This window comes from Chelonia mydas, chromosome 3 (assembly GCF_015237465.2).
Source record: "Chelonia mydas isolate rCheMyd1 chromosome 3, rCheMyd1.pri.v2, whole genome shotgun sequence".
NCBI classification, from domain to species: domain Eukaryota; kingdom Metazoa; phylum Chordata; order Testudines; family Cheloniidae; genus Chelonia; species Chelonia mydas.
In genome coordinates this window covers 171775889-171788023 of record NC_057851.1, presented here as the reverse complement: position 1 = coordinate 171788023, position 12135 = coordinate 171775889, and positions in this window count along the sequence as shown.

Here is a 12135-nt window from a genome sequence, read left to right as displayed (position 1 = left end):
TCTTCCCTCATCCCCACACATATTAACTTGTATATAATTATACCATTTGCTAGCAAGTGCTTGCTCAGTAAAGAGACAAAACTAGGTAAAGCCCAGTGCAATTGCTTAAAAAAAGAGATTAGTAGAAAACAATTGTTGAAACAGTTCTGAACAATGCAAATAAACTGTGTGTAGATCAGCTCTTTAAATGGTTATGTACCATTCTAACTATCTCAGTTTAGAAATAGATATGGTTAAAGCAATACAACGCCCTAGAGTGGATGCAGTTTTGCTAGTTTAAAAGTGCTTTCATTGACATAGCTTATCTTTGTAAACTACACTGATATGAGTTCCTTTATAACAGTACAACTGCATCTACATTAGGGGGCTTAATTCTCTGTGTTTCTAAACCAAAATAGTTAAAACTATACAGCAAATGTGTGTAAACAATCCCTAAGAAAACAAAGAAACTTCATTATAAAAACAATGAGGAGTCCTTGTAGCACCTAAGGGTATGTCTACACTACAAAATTAGGTCAATTTTATAGAAGTCGATTTTTAGAAATCGATTTTATACAGTCAATTGTGTATGTCCCCACTAAGCACATTAAGTTGACGGAGTGTGTCCTCAATACTGTGGCTAGCATTGACTTACGGAGCAGTGCACTGTGGGTAGCTATCCCACAGTTCCTGCAGTCTCTGCTTCCCATTGGAATTCTGGATTAAGCTCCCAATGCCTGATGGGGCAAAAACATTGTCGAGGGTGGTTTTGGGTACATGTCGTCAGTCACCCCTCCTTCCCTCCGTGAAAGCAAAGACAGACAATTGTTTTGCACCTTTTTTCCTGGGTTACCCATGCAGATGCCATACCACGGCAAGCAGACGCCATACCACAGCAAGCATGGAGCCTGCTCAGCTCACCGCTGCTGTTGTGAGCATTTTAAACACCTTGCGCATTATCCTGGAGTATGTGCAGAACGGGGCTAAGAGATGCCACCACGAGGATGATTGTGATGAGGACATGGACACAATCGTTCCTGAAAGCACGGGTGTGGTGGAAAATTAACCACGCGTTGTGTTTGAAATCAGAAACGCCTGAGGAGCTTTATTCAAGTATACGTATACAGGGAGAGTCAGCCATAAGTCTGCGTAAGCAGAAAATACAGGAGTTTATATAGCTGAAAACCACAATTTATAAGTACACTTCCTTTAACAGTGTTTTCCTTATTTGGCAAATAGTATAGGCTCTAACAGTAGTTTTCCTTGTTTGGGATATAGCAAAACAAGCTTTTCCTGTTATTGACAGGTTGTTCTATGCAGTTAGCGAGTCTTTCCTAATTTCTAACTGTTAGGGTTACATTTCCTAAGCTGTTCTGTTGCAACTTCCCCACAGTGGAATTTTTCTCAGCCTCTACTTATGCTTTTACACACACAGTTAGCTTGACCAAAGTTTTAGGCTTACTTGGGAAGTTTAGGCCTACTGGATTTTTTCCACAACTGGCTGTGGCAATTGGGACATCATGGCAGCAGTGGGGTTGGTTGATACAGTGGAATGCCAATTCTGGGCCCGGCAAACAAGCACAGACTGGTGGGAATGCATAGTGTTGCAGGTATGGGATGATTCACAGTGGCTGTGAAACTTTCGCATGCATAAGGGCACTTTTCTTGAACTTTGTGAGTTGCTTTCCCCCGCCCTGAAGCGCAGGAATACCAAGATGAGAGCTGCCCTGACAGTTGAGAAGCGAGTGGCGATAGCCCTGTGGAAGCTTGCAATGCCTGACTGCTACCTGTCAGTCGGGAATCAATTTGGAGTGGGCAAGTCTACTGTGGGGACTACTGTGATCCAAGTAGCCAATGCAATCACTGACATTCTGTTATCAAGGGTAGTGACTCTGGAAAATGTGCAGGTGTGACGTTATGAGTGTAATATAATATCTCTTTGAAAGGTGACAGGGCCAGAAAGAGTTAATTAACTCACAGACTGACCTGACCCATGGCCAGACTTTAAAGACTGATTAGGAAGATATGTAAATGAATAGCGCTTTGAAATGCAAGTCTGCATCGTTAGCGATAGAAGAGTAGATGTTTGCTCAAGTCTTGTGATGTAAGCAAACAAGTCTTGTCTATTGCTGTAGCTTTGATTCAAAGATCAAAAAAGGAATATTAACATATACTTGAGTGAAATAGTATTATTGTCTATGTCTCTTTGAAGGTTGTGATAACCTGTATCTGAACTGTTTAATGGATAAATTATCCTGTGCTAATTGCCATGATGTTTGGAAGAAGGAAAGTTAAGCCTATTGTTTTCTCAGGCCAAAAGCTGCAGGAAATGTATAAAAACCTTGGGACATGATCCTTCTTCATCTCAGATCTGCTTTGGGTTTCAAGAAGGGGAAACCCTGAGCCATAAGGATTGAGATCCCCAGTCACTGACTGGAGTCACCCTGAACATGGACATTGGACTATAACCTCCAGACTATTTCTAAAAGGACTTTTGGCCCCTACAAACTCATCTCTGCTATGTATCTGAACCTCAAGAATTGAACTCATGTCTGTATATGTATTGATCTTTTAACCAACACGCTCTCTCTTTTCCTTTTTAATAAATTTTAGTTTAGTTAATAAGGATTGACTGTAAGCGTATATTTTGGGTAAGATCTGAGTTACCATTTGACCTGGGTCTGGGGCTTGGTCCTGTGGGATCAGGAGAACCTTTTCTTTTATATGATGAAATAAGATTTTCAGAATTTATCATCATATGTTTGACCTGTGTGTCTGGATGGAGGCCTGAGGCTGGGTACTTTAAGGGAACTGCATTATTTGGACTTGTCAGTAACCAGGGAGGTACTATAGAAGCTGTTTTGTGCTGGCTTGGTAAATCTAAGTATTGGAATATCCACCAGCCTTTGGGGTTTGTCTGCCCTGTTCTGTTTGCAGTTCACCCTGACTGAGTGACCTCAGCGGGCTCCCATGGGCAGCACCGTCACAGCAGGTCATACTGGGTGGCTTTGCTGCAATGGGGTTCCCTAACTGTGGTGGGGCGATAGACGGAACACATATCCCTATCTTGGAACTGGACCACCTTGCCAACCAATGCGTAAACCGCAAGGGGTACTACTCAATGGTGCTGCAAGCAGTGGTGGATCACAAGGGACATTTCACCGACATCAACGTGGGATGGCCGGGAAAGGTGCATGACGCTCGCATCTTTAGTAATTCCGGTCTGTTCGAACAGTTGCAAGAAGAGACTTACTTCCCAGACCAGAAAATTACCGTTGGGGATGTTGAAATGCCAATAGTTATCCTTGGGGACCCAGCCTACCCCTTAATGCCCTGGCTCATGAAGCCATACACAGGCAGCCTGGACAGTAGTAAGGAACAGTTCAACTATAGGCTGAGCAAGTGCAGAATGGTGGTAGAATGTGCCTTTGGATGTTTAAAAGCTTGCTGGCGCTGTTTGCTGACTAGGTTAGACCTCAGCGCAACCAACATTCCCATTGTTATTGCTGCTTGCTGTGTGCTCCATAATATCTGTGAGAGTAAGGGGGAGATGTTTATGGCAGGGTGGGAGGTTGAGGCAAATCGCCTTGCGGCCGATTTTGAGCAGCCAGACACCAGGGTGATTAGAAGAGCACAGCTAGGCATGCTACGCATCCGAGAGGCTTTGAAAACCAGTTTCTTGACTGACCCGGCTACGGTGTGACAGTTGTGTGTGTTTCTCCAAGCTGCAAACCTGCCCTCTTTGTTGATTTTAATTCCCTGTAAGCCAACCACCCTCCTCACTTTGATCACAGCTGGGAAAGGAAATAAAGTAACCATTGTTTTGAAACCATGCATTCTTTCTGTATTAATTAAAAAAAAAGCGAGATAACTGACAAGGTAGCCCGGGTGGGGTGGGGTGTGGTGTGGGAGGAGGGAAGGCCAAGCCCACATTGCTTATTGTAGCCACACTAAAAATCAAAACTGTTTGAATGACAGCCTTCTGTTGCTTGAGCCATCCTCTGGAGTGGAGTGGCTGGGTGCATGGAGCCTCCCTCACCCCGCGTTCTTGGGCGTCTGGGTGAGGAGGATATGGAAGTTGGGGTGAAGGGCAGGCGGTTATACAATGGATGCAGTGGGGGTCTGTGCTCTTGTTGGCTTTCCTGCAGCTCCAACAGATGCTTCATCATGTCCGCTTGCTCCCCCATTAGCCTCAGCATCGCCTCCTGCCTCTGCTCTTCACTTAATGCTCACTTAATGCTTTCCTGGCCTCTGCCACTCAATGCTTCCATGCATTAAGCTGTGCCCTATCAGTGCGGGAGGACTGCATGAGCTCGGAAAACATGTCATCGCGAGTGTGGTTTTTTCGCCTTCTAATCTGCGATAACCTCAGGGATGGAGATGATAGGGGGAGCATAGAAACATTTGCACCTGCAGGGAGATAAAAAGGGAGAGTAAAATTTAAGATGATACATTTCTGAGAACAAAAGGGAGACTCTTTCACAGTGAATCAAGCAATTCACAGCAGATAGCACATGTGCTTTAGGTACGAGGTTGCATTTTGCCGGTATAGTGACACATCACAAACGTCTGGGCAACAGAATTCGGTTTCCAGGCAGCCATGGTAAGCTTTTTGGTATGTGGGGTTGGCTTCTTATGCTTTCATAACGTGGGAATGGTTTCAAACTGCAGCACCATTCTTTTCTAATAGCAAGCAATGCCGGTTTGGTTTCACATTTAAAAGGAGGGGCTGCAGTTTTCAGGTGGATGTGCAGCACACACCTCCCCCCACCCCACGGCATGACTTTTCTCTGGGATAATCCCTTCACCACTCCCGCCGCCGCGTGGCTTTTCTCTGGGATGATCCCTTCACCCCTACCACCTGCCGCGTGGCTATTCTCCAGGAAGATCCCTTTTAGCCAAGCGCAAACAACCCATCATGAACAGAGTCCTTTTACTGTTCCCTTACAAAAATTCCCCTATTTCAACCAGGTGACCATGAATGACATCACTCTCCTGAGGCTAACACAGAAAGATAAAGACTGAATGTTGCTTGAATGCGACCAAAACCCAGGACCATTCATTGCCATGCTTTGTGCTGCAGTGATTCCAGACTACTTGCTACTGGCTTGGCGTGGTAAAGTGTCCTACCACGGAGGACGAAATAAGGCAGCTCTCCCCAGAAACCTTCTGCAAAGGCTTTCAGAGTACCTCCAAGAGAGCTTCATGGAGATGTCCCTGGAGGATTCCCGCTCCATCCCCAGACACGTTAACAGACTTTTCCAGTAGCTGTACTGGCCGCGAATGCATCCCAAGTCTTCAGGGCAAATCAAACATTAAACACTATTGCTTTTAAACCCTGTACTGTAGTTACAAATGTGCACTCACCAGAGCTGCCTTCTCTGGCTTTAGGGTCAAGGATCTCACCTTGGGAGGGTATTGGCTCCAGGGTGATGAAAAGGTCCTAGCTGCCGGGGAGAACGGATTCACTGCTTTCCTGCATTAAATGCATTCTCCTCCTCCTCCTCATCCACAAAATTCTCCTCCCTCTTGCATGAGACTCCCCCCTTGCAGGTGTCCCTGGACAGTGGTAGGGTAGTGGTAGCGTTCCCCCCTAGAATGCCATGCAGCTGATCACAGAAGCAGCATGTATGGGGCTCTGACCTGGAGTGACCCTTTGCCTCCTTTGTCTTTTGGTAGGCTTGCCTGAGCTCCTTGACTTTCATGCGGCATGCTGTGTGTCCCTGTTGTAGCCTCTTTCCACTATGCCCCATGCAATTTTGGCATGAATATTAGCATTTTTTCTTTTTGATCAGAGTTCGGCCTGCACAGATTCTTCTCCCCATACAGCAATCAGATCCAGTGTCTCCCTTTCTGTCCATGCTGGAGCTCGTTTGCGATTCTGGGGGGACTGCATGGTCACCTGTGCTGCTGAGCTCGCCACGCTGACCAAACAGGAAATGAAGTTCAGAAGTTCCCAGGGCTTTTCCTGTGTACCTGGCTAGTGCATCGGAGTTGAAAGTGCTGTCCAGAGGGGTCACATTGGAGAACTCTGGGATAGCTCCCGGAGGCCAATACCATCAAATTGTGTCTGCACTACCCCAAATTCTACCCAGCAAGGTTGATTTTAGCGCTACTCCTCTCGCCGCGGAGGAGTACATAAGTCGATTTTAAGAGCCCTTTAGGTCGACGGAACGGGGTTGGCTGTGTAGACGCATTCATTTTAAAATCAACCTAACATGGCTAAATTCGACCTAACCCTGTAGTATAGACCAGGGCTTAGGCTGCCTTACTACTTGAGCTACAGGAGTAACTGCTAACCAGTGGAGGAGGACTTGACACTTTCCAAGTGGGTTTCACACTTGTTTACTAGTAAGCAGTAGAAATGGGTGATTAGGAATCCTGTATTCTATTCCTGGCTCTGGGAGAAGCATGTACTTTATAGTGATTAACATAGGATAACCCAAACCGGTCTAGTCACCCTGAAAGGAAGCATAGGGGAGTGGCTAAGAGTGGGGATTTTCATGTTAGACATGTGGTTTATGACCTTGTATAAGCTCTGTTAACATATTTTTAAAATGGAGAGTGTGCAACAGTACTTCTCTTTGAGATTGAGGTTATGGCCTTAGTCCCAGATTCTAAAGGTATTTAGGTGTTGCAATGCCTAACTGATTTAGAAGCCTAAATCTTATTTTCAAAAGTGATTTCTAGGCACAAGTTTAGATTCCATTGTTCTGTGGATTTAGATTGACACGTATTTTCTGTTATGGCTAAAAAGTTATAAATTGTTCTAACACTGATGTGTAACTGACATTTTAGGAATCAGCAAATGAAGAGCAAGCACGGCTAAAGGATAAGATCCAGACTTAGATTTCTTGCAAAAAAAATTACAACAAAAGCAAGACAATCCAGTGTAAAATTGCAGGGGTGATTTTGAAGTTACTCATTCCACAGCCATATTATTTTCCATTCAAAACACCAAAAAATTTTGAATAGTCAAAGTTTACATTACCTTTTGGCATTTTCTATTTCAGTGAAATTTTAACAAAAATTTAAAGCTCCTGTTAAACAGAATTCTGTAATGCAACCTTAACTAACCCCTCAGTATGTATTTCCAGTATGTTCTACTGGATCTACAGGTTTAAAACCTGTCCCTTTGAGACTGGAGTAGAGTCCAAAGCAACCAGACTCCACAGAAATATTTCTACTAACAAGCCTGAATATGAAGTAAAACCTCAACCAACCTTGAGAGCAGAGCCATTAAGGTTACCTAGCATTCAGTTTGTTACACATCTTAGACTCAAAGCAACTGGGTTAAGATTTGTGATTTATGGTTTAGATTGTTAGAAGAATCAGAGGGGATCACTACTTTAAAGACTGAGTTAAACTCAGCTCAAAAATGGCTGAACCCCTTATTATATTCTTTCAACCTTTTAAAAAACAATAAAGGAGTTCTCCAGCCAAAACTAGAGACACAGCTAGATTTGATATTGAAACAGCCCTCTGTTCTGCTGAGTGTTGATTACTACCAAGGATAGAATTTAGTTATGAATTCTGTTACTTTAAGGTATCTCTGACTTCCTCATCTTTAGTGTCCACTGCAGTGGTGGGGACAGGGACTGGAGCTGTCTGCTCCCCGCCCCCGTCCCATGGCAGCAACTCAGGCTTCAGTTCCCCCCAGTGGTCAGCCGTCCATTATTTTTAGTGAAAGTCAAGGACAGGTTGCAGGCTTCTGTGAATTTTTGTGTATTGCCACTACCTGTCCCTGAATTTTACTAAAAATAACCATGACAAAAATCTTAACCTTAAGTATTACTAATCAAAAGACATTTTTTAAAACGGTTTTCATTTTGAGGTGTTTGACAGCCATTTTTACATTAGATCCTGCCCCCAAGATTTTTGGCACTTGAAAGATTATACATGCTTATGATTTATGCAAGCTCATGATAGGCACAGCTAACTTAATGTATTAAAAGGACAAGTCTGGATAAAGTACGGAACACCTTACTGAGTAGGAACAGGGGTTGAGGAACTTATGTCATAGGAATCTGCATTTTTTAATGCAGTTGTACAATTATATGCACATGAAGACCTCCTTCCCCACAAATCAAAGCTACACACGTATTTACTGTGTTAGTATTTAACAACTGGCTAGTCTTCGGCTTTGTCATAAATATAAAGGGAAGGGTAAACCCCTTTAAAATCCCTCCTGGCCAGAGGAAAACTCCTCTCACCTGTAAAGGGTTAAGAAGCTAAAGGTAACCTCGCTGGCACCTGACCAAAACGACCAATGAGGAGACAAGATACTTTCAAAAGCTGGGAGGAGGGAGAGAAACAAAGGGTCTGTCTGTCTATATGCTGCTTTTGTCGGGGATAGACCAGGAATGGAGTCTTAGAACTTTTAGTAAGTAATCTAGCTAGGTATGTGTTAGATTATGATTTCTTTAAATGGCTGAGAAAAGAATTGTGCTGAATAGAATAACTATTTCTGTCTGTGTATCTTTTTTGTAACTTAAGGTTTTGCCTAGAGGGATTCTCTATGTTTTGAATCTAATTACCCTGTAAGGTATCTACCATCCTGATTTTACAGAGGGGATTTCTTTACTTCTATTTACTCCTATTTCTATTAAAAGTCTTCTTGTAAGAAAACTGAATGCTTTTTCATTGTTCTCAGATCCAAGGGTTTGGGTCTGTGGTCACCTATGCAAATTGGTGAGGCTTTTTATCCAACATTTCCCAGAAAAGGCGGGGGGTGCAAGTGGTGGGAGGATTGTTCATTGTTCTTAAGATCCAAGGGTCTGGGTCTGTAGTCACCTAGGCAAATTGGTGAGGCTTTTTACCAAACCTTGTCCAGGAAGTGGGGTGCAAGGTTTTGGGAAGTATTTGGGGGGAAAAGACATTTCCAAACAGCTCTTCCCCAGTAACCAGTATTTGTTTGGTGGTGGTAGCAGCCAATCCAAGGACAAAGGGCGGAATATTTTGTACCTTGGGGAAGTTTTGACCTAAGCTGGTAAAGATAAGCTTAGGAGGTTTTCATGCAGGTCCCCACATCTGTACCCTAGTGTTCAGAGTGGGGGAGGAACCTTGACAGGCTTTGATATAATTTATCCATTTAAAATAGAAATGGATGCCATGTTTATATCATGTCCACAACAAGCATCCCAGAAGACAAGAGCTTAAACAGTTTGCACCCAGCCAGAAAGGTGATTGGCCAATACAATAAGGATGTTTAGGTGCACATAAGACATGGCACTTGAATTTCTATGGGAAGATTTGTAGCACCTTAGAGATTAACAAATTTCAGCATAAGCTTTCGTGAGGTACAGCTCACTTCTTTGGGTGCATTCAGTGGAAGATAGAGTGGGGAGATTTATATACACAGAACATGAAACATGGGTGTTACTATATACACTGTAACGAGAGCTATTACCAGCAGGAGAGGTGGGGGGGCGGGGGAGAAGAGAACCTTTTGTAGTGAGATAATCAAGGTGGGCCATTTCCAGCAGTTGACAAGAACGTCTGAGGAATTGGGGGGGGGGGGGGGGGAAGAGAAAGAATAAACACTGGGAAATAGTTTTACTTTGTGTAATGACCCATCCACTCCCAGTCTTTATTCAAGCCTAAGTTAACTGTATCCAGTTTGCAAATTAATTCCAATTCAGCAGTCTCTCATTGGAGTCTGTTTTTGAAGTTTTTTTTGTTGAAGAATTGCCACTTTTAGGTCTGGGATTGAGTGACCAAAGAGACTGAAATGTTCTGACTGGTTTTTGAATGTTATAATTCTTGACGTCTCATTTGTGGCCATTTATTTTTACGTAGAGACGGTCCAGTTTGGCCAATGTACTTGGCAGATGGGCATTGCTGGCACATGATGGCATATATCACATTGGTAGATGCACAGGTGACCGAGCCTCCGATAGTGTAGCTGATGTGATTAGGCCCTATGATGGTGTCCCCTGAATAGATATGTGGACACAATTGGCAATGGGCTTTGTTGCAAGGATAGGTTCCTGGGTTAGTGGTTCTGTGGTGTGGTGTGTAGTTGCTGGTGAGTATTTGCTTCAGGTTGGGGGGCTGTCTGTAAGCAAGGACGGGCCTGTCTCCCAAGATCTGTGAGTGATGGGTCGTCCTTTAGGATAGGTTGTAGATCCTTGATGATTCGCTGAAGAGGTTTTAGTTGGGGGCTGAAGGTGATGGCTAGTGGCGTTCTGTTATTTTCTTTGTTGGGCGTGTCCTGTAGTAGGTAACTTCTGGATACTCTTCTGGCTCTGTCAATCTGTTTTTTCACTTCAGCAGGTGGGTAGTGTAGTTGTAAGAATGCTTGATAGAGATCTTGTAGGTGTTTGCCTCTGTCTGAGGGGTTGGAGCAAATGCGGTTGTGTCGTAGAGCTTGGCTGTAGACAATGGATCATGTGGTGTGGTCTGGGTGAAAGCTGGAGGCATGTAGGTAGGCATAGCGGTCAGTAGGTTTCCAGTATAGGGTGGTGTTTATGTGACCATCGCTTATTAGCACCATAGTGTCCAGGAAGTGGATCGCTTGTGTGGACTGGTCCAGGCTGAGGTTGATGGTGGGATGGAAATTGTTGAAATCATGGTGGAATTCCTCAAAGGCTTCTTTTCCATGGGTCCAGATGATGTCATCAATATAGCGCAAGTAGAGTAGGGGCATTAGGGGATGAGAGCTGAGGAAGCGTTGTTCTAAGTCAGCCATAAAAATGTTGGCATATTGTGGGGCCATGCGGGTACCCATAGCAGCGCCGCTGATTTGAAGGTATACTTTGTCCCCAAATGTGAAATAGTTATGGGTGAGGACAAAATCAAAGTTCAGCCACTAGGTTTGCCATGACATTATCAGGGATACTGTTCCTGACTGCTTGTAGTCCATCTTTGTGTGGAATGTTGGTGTAGTGGGCTTCTACATCCATAGTGGCCAGGATGGTGTTTTCAGGCAGATCACCGATGGATTGTAGTTTCCTCAGGAAGTCAGTGGTGTCTTGAAGATAGCTAGGAGTGCTGGTAGCATAGTGCCTGAGGAGGGAGTCTACATAGCCAGACAATCCTGCTGTCAGGGTGCCAATGCCCGAGATGATGGGGCATCCAGGATTTCCAGGTTTATGGATCTTAGGTAGCAGATAGAATACCCCTGGTCAGGGTTCCAGGGGTGTGTCTGTGCGGATTTGTTCTTGTGCTTTTTCAGGGAGTTTCTTGAGCAAATGCTGTAGTTTCTTTTGGTAACCCTCAGTGGGATCAGAGGGTAATGGCTTGTAGAAAGTGGTGTTGGAGAGCGCCCTAGCAGGCTCTTGTTCATATTCCGACCTATTCATGACGACAACAGCACCTCCTTTGTCAGCCTTTTTGATTATGATGTCAGTTGCTTCTGAGGCTGTGGATGGCATTGTGTTCTGCATGGCTGAGGTTATGGGGCAAGTGATGCTGCTTTTCCACAATTTCAGCCCGTACACATCAGCAGAAGCACTATGTAGAAGTCCAGTCTGTTGTTTTGACCTTCAGGAGGAGTCCACCCAGAATCCTTCTTTTTGTAGTCTTGGTAGGAAGGTCTCTGTGGGTTAGTATGTTGTTCAGAAATATTCCTTGAGTCGGAGACATCAAAAATAGGATTCTAGGTCACCACAGAACTGTATCATGTTTCTGGGGGTGGAGGGGCAGAAGGAGAGGCCCTGAGATAGCCCAGCAGAAGAATCTGTCCTAAGAGTATAGTTGGATAGAACAATATTGCTCGGTGGGTTAAGGGAACCACTGTTGTGGCATGTAGTAGTTTAGATAGTGTCCTTTTTCCTTTGTACAGAAGCAAAGTGTGTGTTGTAAATGGCTTGTCTAGTTTTTGTAAAGTCCAGCCACGAGGAAGTTTGTGTGGCATTTTCCACTGAATGCATCTGATGAAGTGAGCTGTAGCTCACGAAAGCTTATGCTCAAATAAATTTCTTAGTCTCTAAGGTGCCACAAGTACTCCTTTTCTTTTTGCGAATACAGACTAACACAGCTGCTACTCTGAAACCTATGGGAAGGTTAGAGCACATGTATGTCTGGGTTGCTTACTTTCTTCTGTAGATATTTTTACAATTGGAGCACAGAGAATAGTACTGAAGTACTGCACGATTAGTTTAATTAGACTAGCAGAATAATATAAATTCAATATAATAAAGAGGGAGCTGACAA